This window comes from Lagenorhynchus albirostris, chromosome 6 (genome assembly GCF_949774975.1).
Source record: "Lagenorhynchus albirostris chromosome 6, mLagAlb1.1, whole genome shotgun sequence".
Classification (NCBI taxonomy): domain Eukaryota; kingdom Metazoa; phylum Chordata; class Mammalia; order Artiodactyla; family Delphinidae; genus Lagenorhynchus; species Lagenorhynchus albirostris.
In genome coordinates this window covers 18,851,016-18,869,694 of record NC_083100.1, presented here as the reverse complement: position 1 = coordinate 18,869,694, position 18,679 = coordinate 18,851,016, and the positions used below count along the sequence as shown (strand labels likewise).

The 18,679-nt window shown below is 42.8% G+C and overlaps 1 long non-coding RNA gene across 1 annotated transcript; it reads left to right on the top strand.

The window, feature by feature from the left end:
* Nucleotides 1-3,213: 3,213 nt before the first annotated feature.
* LOC132521641 (uncharacterized) lies at nt 3,214-17,439 on the top strand. The gene is made up of 3 exons (XR_009540926.1): nt 3,214-3,978; nt 14,385-14,535; nt 16,965-17,439. It is a non-coding gene; the product is annotated as an uncharacterized LOC132521641 (long non-coding RNA).
* The last annotated feature ends 1,240 nt before the right edge of the window (nt 17,440-18,679 follow it).

Genomic DNA, 18,679 nt, shown 5'->3' with positions numbered 1-18,679 from the left:
TAAGCCCGTGCACCACAACTACTGAGCCTGTGCTCTACAGCCCGCGAGCCACAACTACTGAGACCGCGTGCTGTGACTACTGAAGCCAGTGCGCTCTAGAGCCCATGCTCTGCAACAAGAGAAGCCACCGCAATGAGAAGCCTGTGCACTGCAACGAAGAATAGCCCGCGCTCGCCACAACTAGAGAAAGTCTGCGTGCAGCAACGAAGACCCAATGCAGCCAAAAAAAAAAAAAAAAAAAAAAAAGAAGTCTTGCAGCTTCTGCCTCAGCCTCTTGGAATATCTACTCTAGGGGAAGCCAGTCACCATGTATGAGGTCCATTTACTCTGAGACAACCATGCTATGAGGAAATCTAAGCAAACACATGCAAAGGCTGTGTGGCGAGAGAAATTCCTGGTTAGTCCCCATCTGTTTCAGCTAATTCAGATGAGATACCAGACACGTGATTTTAAAAAGCCACTTTGGATATCCAGCACAGTTGAGCCTTCAGATGACTCCAGCCCCAACCTCCACCTGACTGCAGTTGCATAAGAGACCCCAAGCGAGAACTGCCCAGCTGAGTGTCCCATAGGACTGTGAAGCTAATAATAAATTGTTATTTTAAGCCACTAAAATTGGGAGTGGTTTGTTCCACAATAATAGAGAATCAAAAGAGCCCCTTTGTGGTACATGCTTTGCTCTCTCTGGAATGTTCCCCTACTCTCCTATCCCATGTACCACTCATATCTGCATTTGTCAAAAACCTTCTGCTTAGTGTGGTTCAGGGCAGAGGAAAGAGCCATGCTTTGCGGGGCAAACTATGGGTTGAGAGGGGTTGAATCTTAATTTAGTCTCACTATCCCTGTGACCTTGGACAAAATAATTTCTCTGGATCTCAATTTCTGCATCTGCATATGGAAATAAAAACACATGTCTCCTGGAATTCTTCTGAGTACTAGGTAGAAAATATGTAAAATATCTATGCAACTTGTCCATTTCAGTCTCATTGAATAGAGGTCTTCAGGAGATACCCAGCTTTCTAGACCTACATCAAATGGCACTCCCAAAGTCTAATTCTTGTCACTTGCAAACTATACGGTTTTGGACAAATCCTTTAAACTTCTTTAAGCCTTACCCTCCGCATTTGTAACACGGGTTTGATGATAGTATCTGTGTAATGGGGTTTCTGGCCTGGGCTAGGGACTGGGCTGTCTCATGGTATTAGGCAACACTGCCCCCTTGAGACAGAACACCCAGAACCCTTAAGCCAGGTCCCTTAACCTATATGACATTTGGAAGAGAACGAAACCATGCCCACAATTTGGGTTTGGGGATGAACCGACATGTCTAGTGGGCCAGGGACTGTGGTGGACCCCATACCACAGGGAAGAACAGCAGAATCTCTGAGAGTGCATCACCCTGAGTGAGAAAGGGGTTTCAGTGGAGGGGGGGAAATGGTGCATCAAACAGAGAAGAGGGAAGACTGTTATTTGGAATGGTGTGAGGCTGGATATGACCAGCTTGTGGCTCAGTGCATCCCCATCTCCCACTTTCCCAGGGCCTTCCTTGTGAAGGAAAGATCTGGGGTATAATGGCAAAGACAGGGACTACCAGGGGCACACATATCTCTACCATCGGAACCCTTTTGAGAAGAAGCAGCAGCAGAATATCATTTTCTACCTCAGAGAGGGAGAGGCATGCCAGGAGGTCATGGGCACAGGGGTCCACTATATGATTTCAGTTGCATCCTGTGCAAAAACAGGGAAAACTAATTTCTGCTGGAAGGCAGAATAGTGGTTACCCCTGCAGGGGAAGTAGTGACTAGAAGGAAACATGAGGGGGATTCTGAGAGCTGGTAATGTTTTGCTTCTTCGTCAAGGGGCTGGTTACACCAGCATGTTCATTTTATAAAAACTTGAGTGCAGGCTTCCCTGGTGGCGCAGTGGTTGAGAGTCCGCCTGCCGATGCAGGGGACACGGGTTCGTGCCCCGCTCCGGGAAGATCCCATATGCTGCGGAGCGGCTGGGCCCGTGAGCCATGGTCACTGAGCCTGCGCGTCTGGAGCCTGTGCTCCGCAATGGGAGAGGCCACAACAGTGAGAGGCCCGTGTACCGCAAAAAACAAAAAAACAAAAAAGAAAACTTGAGTGCACTTAAGATTTGTGTGCTTTTCTGTATCTTACTTCAATAACAAGTTAAAACACACACACACGCACACCTGTGTGGAAGATAAGCAGTCATTTCCCACTTCAAGCCCTTTGAAGTGCAGCCACATCAGCTAAGGGGGTAAGAGATTAGTGAGCTGGAGGCAAGGACCACCTGGTACCTGGCCAGACTTATTTCATTTCTCCCTCCATTCATTCACTCTTTCACTTATGGTTTATTTATTAAATCCTAAACATTGAACACTGTACAACATGTAAGGGGATAAAAAGAATTATTAATAGCAGTAGCTTCCACCTATTGAGTGCTTACTTTGGAGTAGACCCTGAACATACAGACCACTCACAATAATCCCATGAAGTATCATTACCTGCATCTATCAGTGAAAGAGCCTCAGAAAGGTTAACCAAGTTGCTCAAGGTCACATAGCAAGGAAGTGTCTAGATTTTCGTATGAACCTGAGTCTGTGTGAACCCAAAGCTGGGACACTTTTCACTGAACTACGCTCTCCTCTAGGAATCTAGGGGGAGGAGTGATCTGTTCACAAATTGTTCTGCCACGAGCCTTCAGAGCTGGAGTCAGACTGGGTTCGAATTTTGGTTGCATCCTTTTCTGTGACCCTTGGCCGGTTCCTTCACTTTTAAGCCTCAGTTTCCCCATCTGTATAATGAGGGTAAAAATCACATTCTAGTGAACACCTAGAACAGGCAGTCATTAATATTTTTGCAAAACTCGACCAGGGCCACAGTCAGGCATGGGCACGGGGTGGAAGGCGAATCCCTGACGCCCGTTATCTGAACCATTAAGGCCCGTTGGACTTAAGTGAGCCGGTGGGCCTTTATAGACCCGTTCGTGCTGCTAGAAAACGGGCCGGGCGAAGAGCCAGCATCCCAAAGGACATCCAAAAAGGGTCACCGCCGGCAGACCTACGAGGTCGGCTATCCGGGTCAGCTCGGCCGGCGAGAAGATGCAATATCGCGAGACCTGGCGGGACTAACAGGTTTCCAGGCCGGAAGTGAGGAGGCGGGCCCGAGGGAGTGCGCTCCTTTTGAAACCTGCGGGAGGGGAGAGTGGGTTGGAGGTCGCTGTGCCTTCTGGGAATCGGTCGAGCGCCGCAGGAGCGGGACGTTAGGTCAGCGGAGACCTCGGCGTGGGATTAGGCCGGGAGTGGCCACAGCTTCGTTCATTGGGCAGCTACCGGGGCCGGCCACGCTCCGTGAGCCCCTATGACGAAGCCCCTTCTTGTCTCCCCAGAGCTCAGCCCGGGCCGCTGCACCTCCCTCCAAATGTGGATAAAGTTTCCACCCTTTGGCTCAGCCTTTTAAGGAACCTTTGTGACAGCAGAGGTGGTTTGCTCTGACACTAACCAGACTTCACTTTCTGGACGCCCACTTACCCAGGCCCAGTCTATGGCCATGGAAGGGATCTTAGCAACGTGTTTACAAGATAATGTTTTTATAAAATTAGCAAAACTAAGATATTTTAACCCACATCTGTTAAGACAGCTGCCTCTTTCCACTGGGACTTTCCTATCTGGGAGCACTCAAGTAGCTAGGGCAGCTTGGGGCATTTTTAAGTAGGGTCTTCCCGTGAGTAGGGCTTGAGTGTGTCTACTTGGCCTGCCTTTGGGTTCTGGGTTGTGCAGAGTTCAGAGGAGTTATCTTTACTGAGAGGCCCAGTAAAGATAAAAGGGAAAAAGTTGTGTTTCTGAAGTGTCTCCAAATCTCCAATGGTGGCAGACCTCATCCACCCCTGCCAGCGATGAAAGAAGGCCGGGATCTGGTGAGAGAGAACCATCAGAAGAACTGCAGCCATGGGTCCTCCCTCTGTGTCAGGGTAAGTATGGAATTCTTGAACAGAAACAGAATCAGCTGGTGAACCGGCTGTGAGTGAATATGCATGCAAACATGTCTTTTGTTGTTTCTCAAGCCAAGTATATTTTTGGTCTGTTTCCCTGGAGACTGGAATAGGGAGAGGCTTTACCAAGTGTAGTATAATTTTGCCGACTCCACTTCCCTTCCAATTCCCCAAATTAGTCATCCTGTCTCTTCACCTGGATTGATTTTGTCCAAGGTCACTAACTTCTTTGTTGCTAAATCTAACTTTTCAGTCTTAATCTTAATTGACTCTCCTTTGCTACCAATGCTCTTTTCAAATGTAAGTCCTGTCCGCCTCTACTTAAAATCTTTCATTGGCTCCCCTTTGCTTTTAGGATAAGACCCAAATCTCCAACCTGCATGGTCAGACCCAGTCCTCTCCAGTGTCGTCCCAGTCACACACACTGATCTTTCATTTCTCCAATGAGCCATGCTCTTTTCCCGATACAAAACTTTTGCACGTGTTCCTTCACCCATTTTATATGTGCCTCAGTTTATCTGTTAACACCTCAAAAACTGTGGGACAGTAAATTTCTGTTACTTAAGCCACTCAATTTATGGTACTTTGTTATGGCAGCTTTAGGAAACTAATACACTCACCAACACTTGTTATTTTCCATTTTAAGAATTACTATCATAACCATCCTTTTGGGTGTGACGTGGTATCTCATTATGGTTTTGGTTTGCATTTCCTTAATGCAAGTGATTTTTTTTTTTTTTTTTTTTTTTTTGCGGTACGCGGGCCTCTCACTGCCGTGGCCTCTCCTGTTGCGGAGCACAGGCTCCGGAACGCGCAGGCTCAGCGGCCATGGCTCACGGGCCCAGCCGCTCCGCGGCACGTGGGATCTTCCCAGACCGGGCCACGAACCCGTGTCCCCTGCATCGGCAGGCGGACTCTCAACCACTGCGCCACCAGGGAAGCCCCAATGCAAGTGATTTTGAACTTACTTTCACATGCTTATTAGCCATTTGTATATCTTCTTTGGATAAGTGTCTATTCATATCTTCTCTTCATTTTTCAGTTGGATTATTTGTCTTTTTGTTATTGAGTTTTAGGAGTTCTTCTATATCTAGAAAGAAGTCCTTTATCCTTTATATGTTTTGCCAGCATTTTCTCCTCTGCTCAGGTGGTCTTTTCACTTTCTTGTTGGTGTTCTTTGAAGCACAAAAGTTTTTAATTTTGATGAAGTCCAATTTATCTATTTTTTCTTTTGTTGCTGTGCTTTTGGTATTTTATCTTCCATCTTGACCTAGCTCAAATGTTTCTTCCACAGGGAAGATAGCATTCCTCTGATGTATGCTCTCAAAAAACCATCTTTGTAATTACAAATTTATTGGAGAGATTTATTTGATTGTCTTTTCCTCTAGACTGTAAACTCCAGGAGAGTAGGGTCTGAGTCTGCTTTCTCTCTTCCCATTTGACCCCAGCAGAGTGCCTGCTATGTAGCAGGCGCTCAGAGTTGTTGAATGAATAAAATGTAGACTTGACTCTATGGACTATTCCCTGAAATGGAATGAAGAGTGAAATACCCTTCATGTGGTCTTGATAACATCCACCCTCCTGTTCTCCTACTTCTTGGCTGCTCCTAGGGCTATTCTGCTGGTTCCTCTTCCTTTACCCATTCTGTGGTCACAGGCCCTGCTCTCTTCTCACCCTCCACACTCTCTTTGCCTCTGCTCCCAAGACTTTAATTACAAGTTGAAAGCTAATGACTCTCAAGTCTGTTTCCTACCTAGATGGTTCTTCTCAGCTGCAAACCTGCGTGTCCCACTGAAAAAAATGTGTATGCTTTTTGTTGAGTGGAGTGTTCTATAAATGTCAATCAGGTCTAGTTTGTTGATAGTGCTCTCCATATCTTCTATATCCTTATGAATTTCTGTTAACTTGTTCTGTAAATTATTGGCAAAAGGATATTGAAATCTGAGTGTAATTGTGGATTACTCCTTACAGTTCTATCAGTTTTTGCATTGTGAATCTCGGAGCTCTGTTTTTAGGTGCATAAACACTTAGGATTGTTATGTTCTTTTGATGACTTGACCCTTTTATCATTATAAATTACCTTCTTTATTCTTGGTTATGTTTTTTCTCTGAAATCTACTTTGATATTATTATAGCCACTCTGGCTTTCTTTTAGTACCAGCATGGTATGTCTTTTTCTATACTTTTACCTATTCACGTCTTTATATTTAAAGAGTATTTATTTTAGGAGGCACATAGTTGGGTCTTTTTCTTTTGTAATCCAAACTGACAATCTCTCTCATTTAATTAATTCAATTACATTTAATGTGATTTTTAATATAGTTAGGTTGGTTATCACGTTGCTTGCTGTTGTTTTCTATTTGTCCTCTCCATTCTTTGTTCCCTTTTCCTCCTTTTCAGCCATCTTTTGGATTGAGTACTTTTTTTATTCTACTTTATTTGCTTCATTGGTTTTTTAGCTATAATTCTTTGTTTTTTTAGTGGCTGTGTAGGGTTTATAGTATACATCTTAAACTTACCACAGTCTGTGTCTTCAAGTTCACTAATCTTTTCTTCTGCAGTCTAATCTGTCACTAATTCCTTTCAGTGTATTATTCATCTCACACATTGTACTTTCATCTCTAGATGATTGATTTAGTTCTTTTAAAAACTATCTTCCATGTGTCTACTCTATTTCTGAACATATGGAGTTATAGGTATAATACCTGTTTTGATGTCCTTGTCTGCTAATCCTAACATCTGTCTCAGTTGTAGGTTGGTTCAATTGATTGATTTTTCTCCTCCTTACAGGTGGTATTTTTCTGCTTCTTTGTAAGTCAGCTAATCTTTGATGGGGTGCCAAACATTGTGAATTTTACTTTGTTGGGTACTGTCTTATTTTCTATTCATTTGTGTTTGAACTTTGTTCTGGGATACAGTTAAGTTACTTGGAAACAATTTGATTCTTTTAATTCTTGTTTTAAGTTGGGCCATAAAGGAAATCTCAGCATATTTTACAGGATTGAAATCTCTGCACATTAGGCTAGAAGTCCATAATAAAAAATAACGACTTCCAGTTTCTGGGCTTAGAAGTCACTACTCTGTCCTAACAACAAATAAAAAGCTGAAAAAACTGAAAAGTCAACAACTCTTCTTAGATCTATAAGAGAAGTGAGGTCACAGGGCAAACCACTGTCGCCCAAATTGGAAGGACCAATGCAGAGAATCACAGCTTACTGTAGCAGAAGACCACAAGCTGAAACTTCTGCAGGAACCAGTGCTGGGGTAGGAAACCTGAACTGTAGTTGATGAATTGCTGGAGGCTCAGTATAGACAATTCTGAGAGTTAAAAACTCCGAGGGGACTCATTCATTGAGAGGCCTCCACCTTTTTTAGGAGTATTACCTACTGTAGTTCTACCAGGTTCTCAAGTGAGTCATGAGAAACATCCCCCTGTGCTTCTGGCAGGGGAGGGGGAAAAGGAACCACTTTGAAATATACCAGAACATTCTGTTCTTTTTAACAAGGTCTGTCCTCAGGAGAAACTATTTAACCAGAGCTCCGAGCGTAACCTGCTGGGGTTTTATCAGAGCCTAACTGACCTGAGGGAAGGCTGGCTCTAGCCTTCCAATTGTGAGAAAGGAAATACTGAACTCCAGCCCCCATCTAGCCATTCTGTCCCACCTAAGAGGGTAAAGGAGAATGAGAAGCATGTGTGAAGATCACAGTCCAGAATCACAGACTCACTAAAAGACTGAGACCTAATCATAGGACTGTAAAATGCTTTCCCTCCCCCTGTACCTTACACCATATTACTAAAGGCTATTTACAACAGTTTCTCTTACCCAGTACCTCATGCCTGACAACCAAGAAAAAAATCAAAAGTCATATTAAAAGACAAAAAACACAGTTTGAAGACACAGAGCAAGCATCAGAACTAGACTCAGATATGGCAGGGATGTTGGAATTATCAGGCTGGGAATTAAAAACAACTATGATTAGTATGCTAGGAGTGCAGAGAGAGAAGGAAAATGACATAGCAGCAACCTGGATATACATAAAGAAAGGAAGAGCACTGGAGAAGGAATAAGGATAGGTAAAATAAAAACTTCTATTTTTTAAATTTTCAATTGATCTATCAGATAACAATTTGTTTAAAATAATAATAGCAACAATTACTTGACTATATATATATTCTTACGCATGCTTATAAAAAAGTGAAATGAATGTCAGCAATGATAAAGGGATCAGAGGGAGGAATTAGGATGATTTTGTTACTATACAGTATTCACACTACCTGTGAAGTGATATAATGTTATTTGATAGTGGTCTTGGATTAGCTGTAAATGTATATTACAAACTCTAGGGCAACCACTGAAAAAAAAGTTTTATGAAAAGCATAGTTGATATACTAAGAAAAGAGAGAAAATGGAATCATAAAATGCTCAAAACCACAAAAGGCAGAAAAATAGTGGAAGACAAAAAGTAGGGACAAAGAATAAGGCTGACAAATAGAAAACAGTAACATATATCATAAATATTAACCCAACTATATCAATAGTAATAATTTTGGACATCAAAGCTCTAAATGCACCAATTAAAAAACAGATTGTCAGGGTAGATAAAAAAACAAGAGCCAGCTATATGTTGTCTACAAGATACACACTTTAAATACAAAGACACATATAAATTAAAAGTAAATGGATGGAGAAAGATGTACCATGCTAACAATAACTGAAAGAAAGTAGGGGGACTTTCCTGGTGGCACAGTGGTTAAGAATCAGCTTGCCATTGCAGGGGACATGGGTTCGAGCCCTGGTCTGGGAAGATCCCACATGCCAGAGAGCAGCTAAGCCTGTTGTGCGCCACAACTACTGAGCCTGCGTTCTAGAGCCCGTGAGCCACAACAACTGAAGCCCCCGTGCCTAGAGCCCATGCTCCACAGCAAGAGAAGCCACCGCAATGAGAAGCCTGTGTACTGCAAGGAAGAGTAGCCCCCGCTCGCCACAACTAGAGAAAGCCCGTGTGCAGCAACAAAGACGCAACACAGCCAAAAATAAATAAATAAAAAATAAATAAATTCATAAAAAAGCAAGCCAAAATGAAACAACTTGAGCACTAGTTGCTTAAAAAAAAAAAAACCTAAAAAAAAAAAGAAAGAAAGTAGGAATAGCTACATTAATTTCAGATAGAGCAGACTTCAGAGCAGAGAAGGTTATCAGGGATAAAGAGGGGTATTACATAATGATAAAGGAGCCAGTTCTCTAAGAAGACATAATAATCCTTAATGCATATGCACCTAACAACAGAGTGTCAAAATACATGAGGCAAAAACTGATAGAACTGCAAGGAAAAGAAGATGAATCCACTATTATGTTTAGAGACTTCTACCCCTCTATTGAAAATGGATTGATCAAGCAGGCAGAAAAGTCAGTAAGGATACAGTTGAACTCAACACCATCAAATAACTGGATATAATGGACATCTCATGGACTTCTTCATCCAACAACAGCACAAGGCACATTCTTCTCAAGCTTACATGGAACATTCACTAAGATAGACCACATTCTGGTTCATAAAATACATCTTAACGAATTTAAAAGAATAGAAATCATACAATGGAATTAAACTAGAAATGAATAACAGAAAGATAGTTGGAAAATCCCCAAATACTTGAAGATTAAACAACACACTTTTAAATAACACGCGGGTCAAAAAAGAAATCTCAGAATAGCCAATACAATCTTGAAGGAGAGTGTGAAGTTGGAGGACTGACACTACCCAGCTTCAAGACCTACTGTAAAGCTACAGCAATCAAGACAATGTGGTAGCAGTGATAGGACAGACAAATAGATCAATGGAACAGAATGGACAGAGCTGATATAGACCCACGTCAATGCAGTCAACTGATCTTTGACAAAAGAGCAAGAGCAATACGATGGAGAAAAGACAGTCTTTCAGCAAATGGTGCTGGAACAACTGGACAGTCCATGTGCTAAAAAAATGAGTCTAGACGAAGACCTTCCACCTTCACAAAAGTTAACTCAAAATGGGTCACAGACTGTTTTTTGTTTCTTTTTATCTTTTTCTTGCCTTCTTTTGTATTGATCAGTATTTTTTTTTTTTTTTGAGGTACACGGGCCTCTCACTGTTGTGGCCTCTCCCGTTGCGGAGCACAGGCTTCGGACGCGCAGCCTCAGTGGCCATGGCTCACGGGCCCAGCCGCTCTGCGGCATGTGGGATCTTCCCAGACCGGGGCACGAACCCGTGTCCCCTGCATCGGCAGGCGAACTCTCAACCACTGCACCACCAGGGAAGCCCCTGATCAGTACTTTTTTATTATTCTGTTTCCTTCCTCTATAACTTGTTAGTTACACATTTACTGTTACTATTATTATTTTGTTACCCTAGATATTACAGCATACATCCTTAACTTAACAAAGTGTCCTTTAAATTAGTACTTTTACCTTTCTCTAGACAATTCAAGGACCTTACAACACTTTAATTCTGTTTAGCACCCTCCTGGCTTTCATACTATTGTTTATTCTAATATATTGTAAACCTCACAATAGATGACATTTATTGTTCTGAACAGTCATTATTCAATGAAATTTACCTACAAATTTACCCTTTTTTCTGCTTTTCATTCTTTCTACATTTCCCTTTTCTCTGGTAACTTGGTTCTCGAGGTCCTGGTTGCCTTGGTTGTTCTTTGATATCATCAAACAGCTATGGTTTGTGTTTTATCTAGCTTTAATATTTGTTTTCAGTGAGAGAGTTATTCTGGTACTAGCTACTTCATCAGAGCCTGAAACAGAGTTTCTTTCCTGGGTTCTTAATCTTTCCCTCAATTCTAGCTCTTTCTGCTTAGTGTAAAAAATCATGTATTCGGGCTTCCCTGGTGGCGCAGTGGTTGAGAGTCCGCCTGCCGATGCAGGGGACACGGGTTCGTGCCCCGGTCCGGGAAGATCCCACATGCCGCGGAGTGGCTGGGCACGTGAGCCATAGCCGCTGAGCCTGCGCGTCCGAAGCCTGTGCTCCGCAACGGGAGAGGCCACAACAGTGAGAGGCCCGCGTAACGCAAAAAAAAAAAAAAAAAAAAAAGGAAAGAAAGAAAAAAAAAATCATGTATTCACAATTCCCTAAACACAACCAGCCATTTCAGATCTCTGTGCCTTTGTTTATGCTGTTCCTTCTGCCTCTCCTCAACATCCTCCTTGTTTTTATGGCTAAAAGTCCCTTTAAGTCTCAGCTCATATTGACAAGTTTTCTGGGACGCTATCTCCACCCTTGCATCTTGGGTGAACCTCTGTTGTGTCAGTTATCACACTGTGCTATAACTGTTATCTATCCTCTACACCAGACTTACAGAGGATACTGTAGGGATTCCCGTACATAGAACAGTGCTTAGTACAGTACAAGACATTTTTTGAATGAATGAATGACAAGCATATCCTTCAGATGATCCTTCTCAAATCTTGTGCTAGTTAGTCTCCTTTGATTGCAAGGGATGGAGACACCCTCCCCACTATAGATTTATTCTGATGATATCACTTTATTCTAATATCATCATCTACATCATCTACATGTGACAAAAAGTTCAATAAATATTTTATAAGAAACCAAGAACAGTTAATCCTTATGTAGCCTGGGGCATAATTTGAGAACTAGAAGGTGATTTAGAACCTTAAGTAAACTTGTGACTGGGTCACAGGGTTATCATGCCCACAACATCATAAGTGCTTCAGTTCCCTGCCATCATGGGGACTCAGCTTGTTTCTTTCTTTGATTCTCCTACTCTTCCTGCTGGCGGCCAACCCCTCAACCTCTTCTCTGAATATCATTTGCTTGTTCATTGATTTTGCTTACTCATAGCTTCTGCTGCTTTGTGGCCTCAAAACCTCTGTACTTGCCCCCTCTTTTTGTGTTCACTCAGTTTCTCAACCTGTCATCAACTTCCGACTTCTGCATCTCAGTTTCAGCTCCACAAGAGAGTGATCTGATTGGTTCGTTTAGACAGCATCAATTCTCTTGGCAAAGCTCTTATGCCAGGTCACATCATGGCCACCATTCTTTCATTTATTTGCCTATTTAACAAATATGCACAGGCCACTGGCTCACTTCTAGATAAGCTATCATAAGGTAGGTGCCCAATCCTGGGCTAGTAGCTGTGGTTGGGGTAGAGTGGAGGACAAGGTCATAAAGTGGTAACAGTGTGGAGATCTGTATTTAAGAAACTGTCTTAGGACGGGGCTGTGGCCACACCATGCATTCTAAGCCTTGGCCAGTTCAGGAAACAAATTCCAGCAAGGCTTTTGAAAATAATTCAAAATTGAGAACGCTGGTGCTGAGCGAACGGTATCTTATGTTCCATTCAGAGTAAGAGTGTCTTTTGTTTGAGATATGAGTACTGCAGGTGACAGAGTTAGTTTGGGGGATGGGAAACAGTTCATTTTAAGATGAAAACTAAAGAGTTGATTTGTATTGTGGCCTGGTGAGTGGTTGTCCCACCTTTGCTGCAGGAACACCTATAAAGTCAAGATTCCCTAAGAAATTCTGTCCCCTAAAACCATGAGATACGTCTTGGTCTGGAAGATGTTCTGAGGAAAGAAGCTTAGAATGTTTGATTTTGGATTAAATGCACAGTTCAGAAATTTTAAAAAACTGATCCACAGATTCATTGTTGAAATGATCCTCCTGGATGCTGAATAGTATCAGCCCAAACTGGGGCTTTGATATTGACACGTTCTTTCCTATGAACAGGTCCAGCTTACTTCCTCCCACCTTTCTTCCCTCCCTCCCTCCCTCCCTCCCTCCCTCCTTTCCTTCCTTCCTTCCCTCCTTCCTTCCTCTTTCAAATATTTTCCTTTTTTCAAAAAATCAAGAAATACATCACATACACTTAAATATATTTATTACATGAATATATGTCGTTTAAAGATTAATCATCCAATGAACATTCATGTACCCACTATTTAGGTTAAGAAACAGAACATTCTGAGGGTTCCATACGCTCCCTGTGGACCCTTCCACAGTTACATCCCCCTTCCTCCTCCACAGAGACAACCTCTGCCTGTCTTCTGTGTTAGTTCTATCTTCTAGTCTCTATAATTATCCTTATAATTTCTAATACCTTGGTATTCCTCTACCATATATTGTTTTGTTTCATAAAACAGTAACATGCACAAAGCTGGGTTAGTAAGGACAGTGTATCGTTGCCTCTTTAGATGAAGGTCCTCAGGAGAAGGTGAAACGATGACCTCTGGGTCAGAGGTGACCTCATGTTCACTGAAAGTTTACAGGGCAAAGTCACAAGTGAGTCTGTGGGAAATAGGACTCATCAAAATTGGCCTGCATGGCAGGGTGAAGTGTCAGACAAATACTGGACATCAGGCAGGATATGGTCAGGAAGAGTGGACAGCTCTGTACTCTGTGATTTGAAGTTCCTATGGCCTACTTGCAGCTCTCAGGAATGGGTCAGAGCAAAACATTTTTGTGAGAGTGAAATAAATATCTTCAAACAATGCAGGCAGGAGGGCATCAAGGGAAGAGCAGGGACTTCATCCACACATGGTCAAGACAAGCCTCCTGGTGATGCTGCAAACGCCAGAAGCAGCTAAAGGTTTATAGTCAACCAGAAGGGCTGTGGGAATGAGCCCCTCAAAAAGAAGAGATGGAAAGCCTTCAGCATCTGTGATACTGCTGCTGCTGGTGATGGTGACGATGGTAGCTGAATGCTCACTCTGAGCCCTGCATGGTGCTAAGCAGTGTCCATTTTTGTCTCATTTAATCTTCGTAACAATCCACAGAGATAGATATTAATATAATGCTTGTTGTCCAAATGAAGAGATTGAGCATCTGAGAGTTTCTTAATTAAGAAACTGGCCCAGTGTCACATAGCTGGTAAATTGCTTCAGATGTTTTCCAGGGATCAAGGCCACATTATCTGCTGGGAGAGAGATGAAGAGACTAGCACAGGTGGTGAACTGATGGGAGCATGCTTAAGTTAGTGGCGGTAATAACAAAAATAGGGGCATTCCCTGGTGGTCCAGTGGTTAGAACTCAGTGCTTTCACTGCCAAGGGCCCGGGTTCAATCCCTGGTTGGGGAACTAAAATCCTACAAGCTCTGTGGCCAAAAAAAAAACAACAAAACATTTGCTGGATGTGCACTAAGTACCTGACATAGTGCTAAGCACTTTTACATGCATTAATTTGAGATGAAATAATACCCAGATACACAGAACTGGCACGTGAGGCACAAAGCTTGAGGCTTTTGGAAAACTTAGAAGTACCCTCTGGCTACATCAAACAGGTAAAAAAATCCTAGCTGTACTGTAGATGTTTCTTCTGATCAGAGGTATCCATTTATTCAAAATTTATTTACGAAATGCCTCTTGTCTCCCAGGTACTGTTTTAGGCACTGAGGACATAGCAGAGAACGGAACAGGCTCAAGGAGAAGAGGTAAGTTCAGAAACATAAAAGAAATAAAGAAATATTCAGAAGCATCTGAATTTTTGACCCTCTGATCAACACCACCAGAAAAGGAAAAAGAGAAGTACTATTACATTTGCTACTGGTACTACAAAACTGTGCCCTTACCTAACTTCATTTCAGCAAGCCTTTACTGTGAACTACTGATGTGCCAGGCACCATGTGCAGAGGCGCTGGCCCAAAGATGAAGAAGATGAGGTTTCTGTCCTTGGGAAGCGCAGTGTGGGAGACAGACGGGTAGGCGGATGATTATATTACAGATGATTCGTGCTATGATTGAGGTGTGAACAAAATTCTGTAGGAGCAGAGAAGAGTGAATAATTCTGCCTGGGGGTGTCAGATAACGTTTAATGGAGGAGAAGACATCTTACCTGGGTCTACGGGAGGCTAGGAGATGGCCAGGTGGAGATGGAGAGAAAAGACATCTAGGGAGGAGTCATTTGTGGATAGAATGATGAAGTTACAGTGCTAAGTTCTGAAATATGGACTGCACACGGACAGCCTGGATCCCTCAGACAATGGTGGGGTGGGGTAGTCCACAGGGTTAATGATTTATTGAAAAGGAGGATTGAGGCTTGTGTTGCTACCAGTTAAAATAACTGAGTTGATAAGCAACCCACTGACTGTTTCTCTGTGCAGAAACCGTTCAGGCGTCCACCATAGTTTTCCCACTCTATGTTTAAGCTAAAGTATCAAAAAGACTTAAAGCACTGCTGTACATATTTGGGGAGGGCAGTGTAAGTTGGTACAGCCCACATGAAAAGCAGATTGTCAATATCTATAAAATTACAAATGCTGCATATATCTTGTGACCAAGCAGTTTCACTTCTAGGAATTTATCTTCAGATGCACTCACTGGCACATGAAATAACTTATGCACGAGTATCCATCGCATCTTGTTTGTTATAGCAAAAGACTGAATACAAATTAAATGTTCATCAAGAGGGGACTGGTTAAATAAGTTATGGTATCTCTTTAAAATGGGATACTATTCAGTTTAAGAAGAAAACAAAGAATAAGGTAGCTCTTTATAATCCTGTTTGGAATGATACATCGTCAAATAAAAAAAAGCAAGGGGCAGACCATTTATATAAAATGGGAATGGAGAGAATTCAGGTCTTCCATGGAGTGTTCCAGCGGTTGAATTAAAGAACCCTGGGCTGCCCTGCCTCCAGGCTCCTTGTGATAGGTGACAAGAAAGATCAGCTGAGAAGGAGCCTTCTGTGACTTGTAGCCAAAAGCATACAGACACAAACCTGAGGTCTGCAGAGGTCTTTGTGTTTGGACCAGGAATAATGCAGAAGAGGGGGTTAAATCTTTGACTTGCAGAAATTCTCCAGTTGACTCCATTTTAACTCCAGTGGGCATCCCCAAGTGCTTCTTCCCTCTGGGTATCCTGAGCTCTGTATCTCAGGGCAGCCAGTCATTCACGTGATGCAGCTGTGGGGATTTCTGTGCAGAGATGCAATCTGGCAGAATTCAACTTGCCTTCTTTTAAAATACAACCTCATCAAAGCAAGAGCGCTAAAAGCCTGATAGAATCTATTTGTAGTCAGGGGCACGAGGGCAATACACTGGATGCTAGAATCAAACCTGGCCATTCTCCGCCCACAGGAGGACCCAGATAATCCTGACCTGCCATAGTGACTATAGAGCTGAGAAGTCTCTGGATCAAGCTTCATGTGGTCTGAGAACTTGTCCACACGGCTGAAACTGTCCTGTCAGTATCTTCCAGACAATTTTGAGGACTCACTGTCACTCACTTATCTTTTCTTTCAAGAAAGTTATTTGTCCCTGGCACTCTGCTAGGTACTGGAGACACAACAGTGAGCAAAACTGAAGTGGCCTTGCCTGTATTGACTTACAGTCTAGAGGAGGAGATGGGAATTAGTTGAATAATTATCAAATAGGTGTACAATTACAACTGGGCTAAGTATTGTAAAGGAAGCGTTCATGGTGGATAAGAGTGGTTAAGAAAGATACCTATATTATTATGGGATCAGAGAAGGTCTACCTGAGGAAATGACACTTGAGCTGACATCTGAAGAATGAGTGAGAGTTAATTAGGTGATGTCGGAGAAAAGCATTCCAGCAGAAGGAATAGTTCCTGCAAAGGCTCTGGGGTTGGGGGTAGCATAGAACACTCGAGGAATTGGAAGAAGGCCAGTGTGGTTGGAGGGCAGAGAGTGAGGGGGTGTGCTGGGAGGCGAGGCTGAAGCCTGGAAAGGCAAAACCAAGAGACATGTAAAGTATTTTTGTAAGAGCGATGGAAAGCCATTTGTAGTACAGAGTATTGGTTGTTCCCGAATATCCATTTTCCCCTCTGTTCCTTTAGTATTCAAGTCCCAGAGTTTTGGTTACCCAGTTAAAGACTATTTTCCAGACTCATTTGCATATAGATTTGCCCATGTGACCAAGTTCTGACCAGTGGGTTGTGAGCAGAAGGACAGGCTTCCATTTGCTCCTATTTTCTTCTCACTGGCTGGTGTACAGACACGATGGTCCAGGCTGGAGGAGTCATCCTAGACCATGAGGTGGAAGCCATATGCCGAGGATGGCAAAGCAACAAGATAGAGGGCAACTGGCTCCCCATCACCATGGAGTAGCCCTAGCAGCCCCAGACTGTTAAACTCAGACTATATATGACAAGGTAATAAATTTCTAACCTGTGTAAACTACATTTTTTGGTCTTTATCATAGAAGTTACGCCTATATTCTTAGTGACTGTTACAGACTGAATGTTTGTGCCCCCTCAAAGTTCATATGGTGAAATCCTAACCCCCAGTGGTATTAGGAGGTGGGACCTTTGGGAGGTGATTAGGTCATGAGGGTGGAGCTCTCATGAATGGGATTAGTGTCTTCATAAAAGAGGCTCCAGAGACTCTCTTGCCCCTTCTACCATGTGAGGACACAGTGAGAAGACGGTCATCTGTGATCTAGGAAGGGGCCTTGCAGCAGACACCGAATCTGCCAGCACCTTGATTTTGGACTTCCCAGCCTCCAGAACTGTGAGAAATAAATGTTTGTTATTTAAGCCACCAGTCTATGGTATTTTTGTTATGGCAGCCTGAAAGGACTAAGACACTGGTACACCACTGAATTGTTCTAGGTGACAGAATCAGATTTCCCTCTTGAAATGGTCACTCTGGCTGCTGTGTGGAAGGTAAAAGCAGTGAGAACAGTCAGAAGCTATCGCAGCCCCCATCAAGGAGGCTGGTATCTTGGACCTGCAAAGTAGCTACGAAGATTGGACCGGACTCCATTAGAACACCTTTCGCCTGGTGTAGTGGAAAGAGCATGGACTCTGGCCTCAGGGAGAACTAAGTTCTGCTCCTGGATCCACTACTCTGTAGCTGTGACCTTGGGCAAGTTACTTAGCATCTTTGAGTCTCATCTATAAATTCAAATTGAGGTTCTTTTTAGGGGCTGTATGGTTAAGTTTAAGATGGCCTTCAGAACTGAACTGCAACATTAGCTCTTCCCTGGGTCTTCAGCTTGCCAACCTATGCCCAGAGACTTTGGACTTGCCAGTCTCCATAATCACTCTCTCCTTAAGATAAATGAGCCAATTCCTTAAGATAAATCCCCCCTCCCAACTGTCTATCTATCTACACATCCTATTAGTTTTGTTTCTCTGGAGAACCCTAATACAGGAATAAACTCTCTATTGGTTTATAATATACATACAGCAGAGTGCACAAATATGAAGGGCACAGCTCAGTGAATTTGTACAAAGTTAACACAATCAACCACTATCCACAAGAAGATATAAAACATTGGGAAAAAAAAACAAAAAAAAGAAAAAAAAAACAAAAAAAACCCCATTGGAATTCCAAGATCTAAAACATTGGAATTCTGTGAAACATTGTGGCATATTGTTTTAGATAGCAAAACTAAAAACCCATGGATAATGTTTACAACAAAATTAGGTGGTAAGGTATCCCCACGAAGCCCAAAATACAAGTGGGTGAGGACAAGGCAGCAAGACGGAATTGGCAACTGTGCAGAAGAAAGCAGAGGGAAGTAGTGGGCTTCTTATGAAACAGAACAGGAGGGACATAAAAATAACCGGTAGGTGTTCATGCGTTAATTTTGAGAAAGCAGAAACTGGGCGGGGTTTTACCTAATTCAATCATGGGTGAGTGCAAGCAGCCTACAGGAAGGTCTGAAATAAATGGAGCTCTCTAGCCCTTGTGAACTCCCAAGAC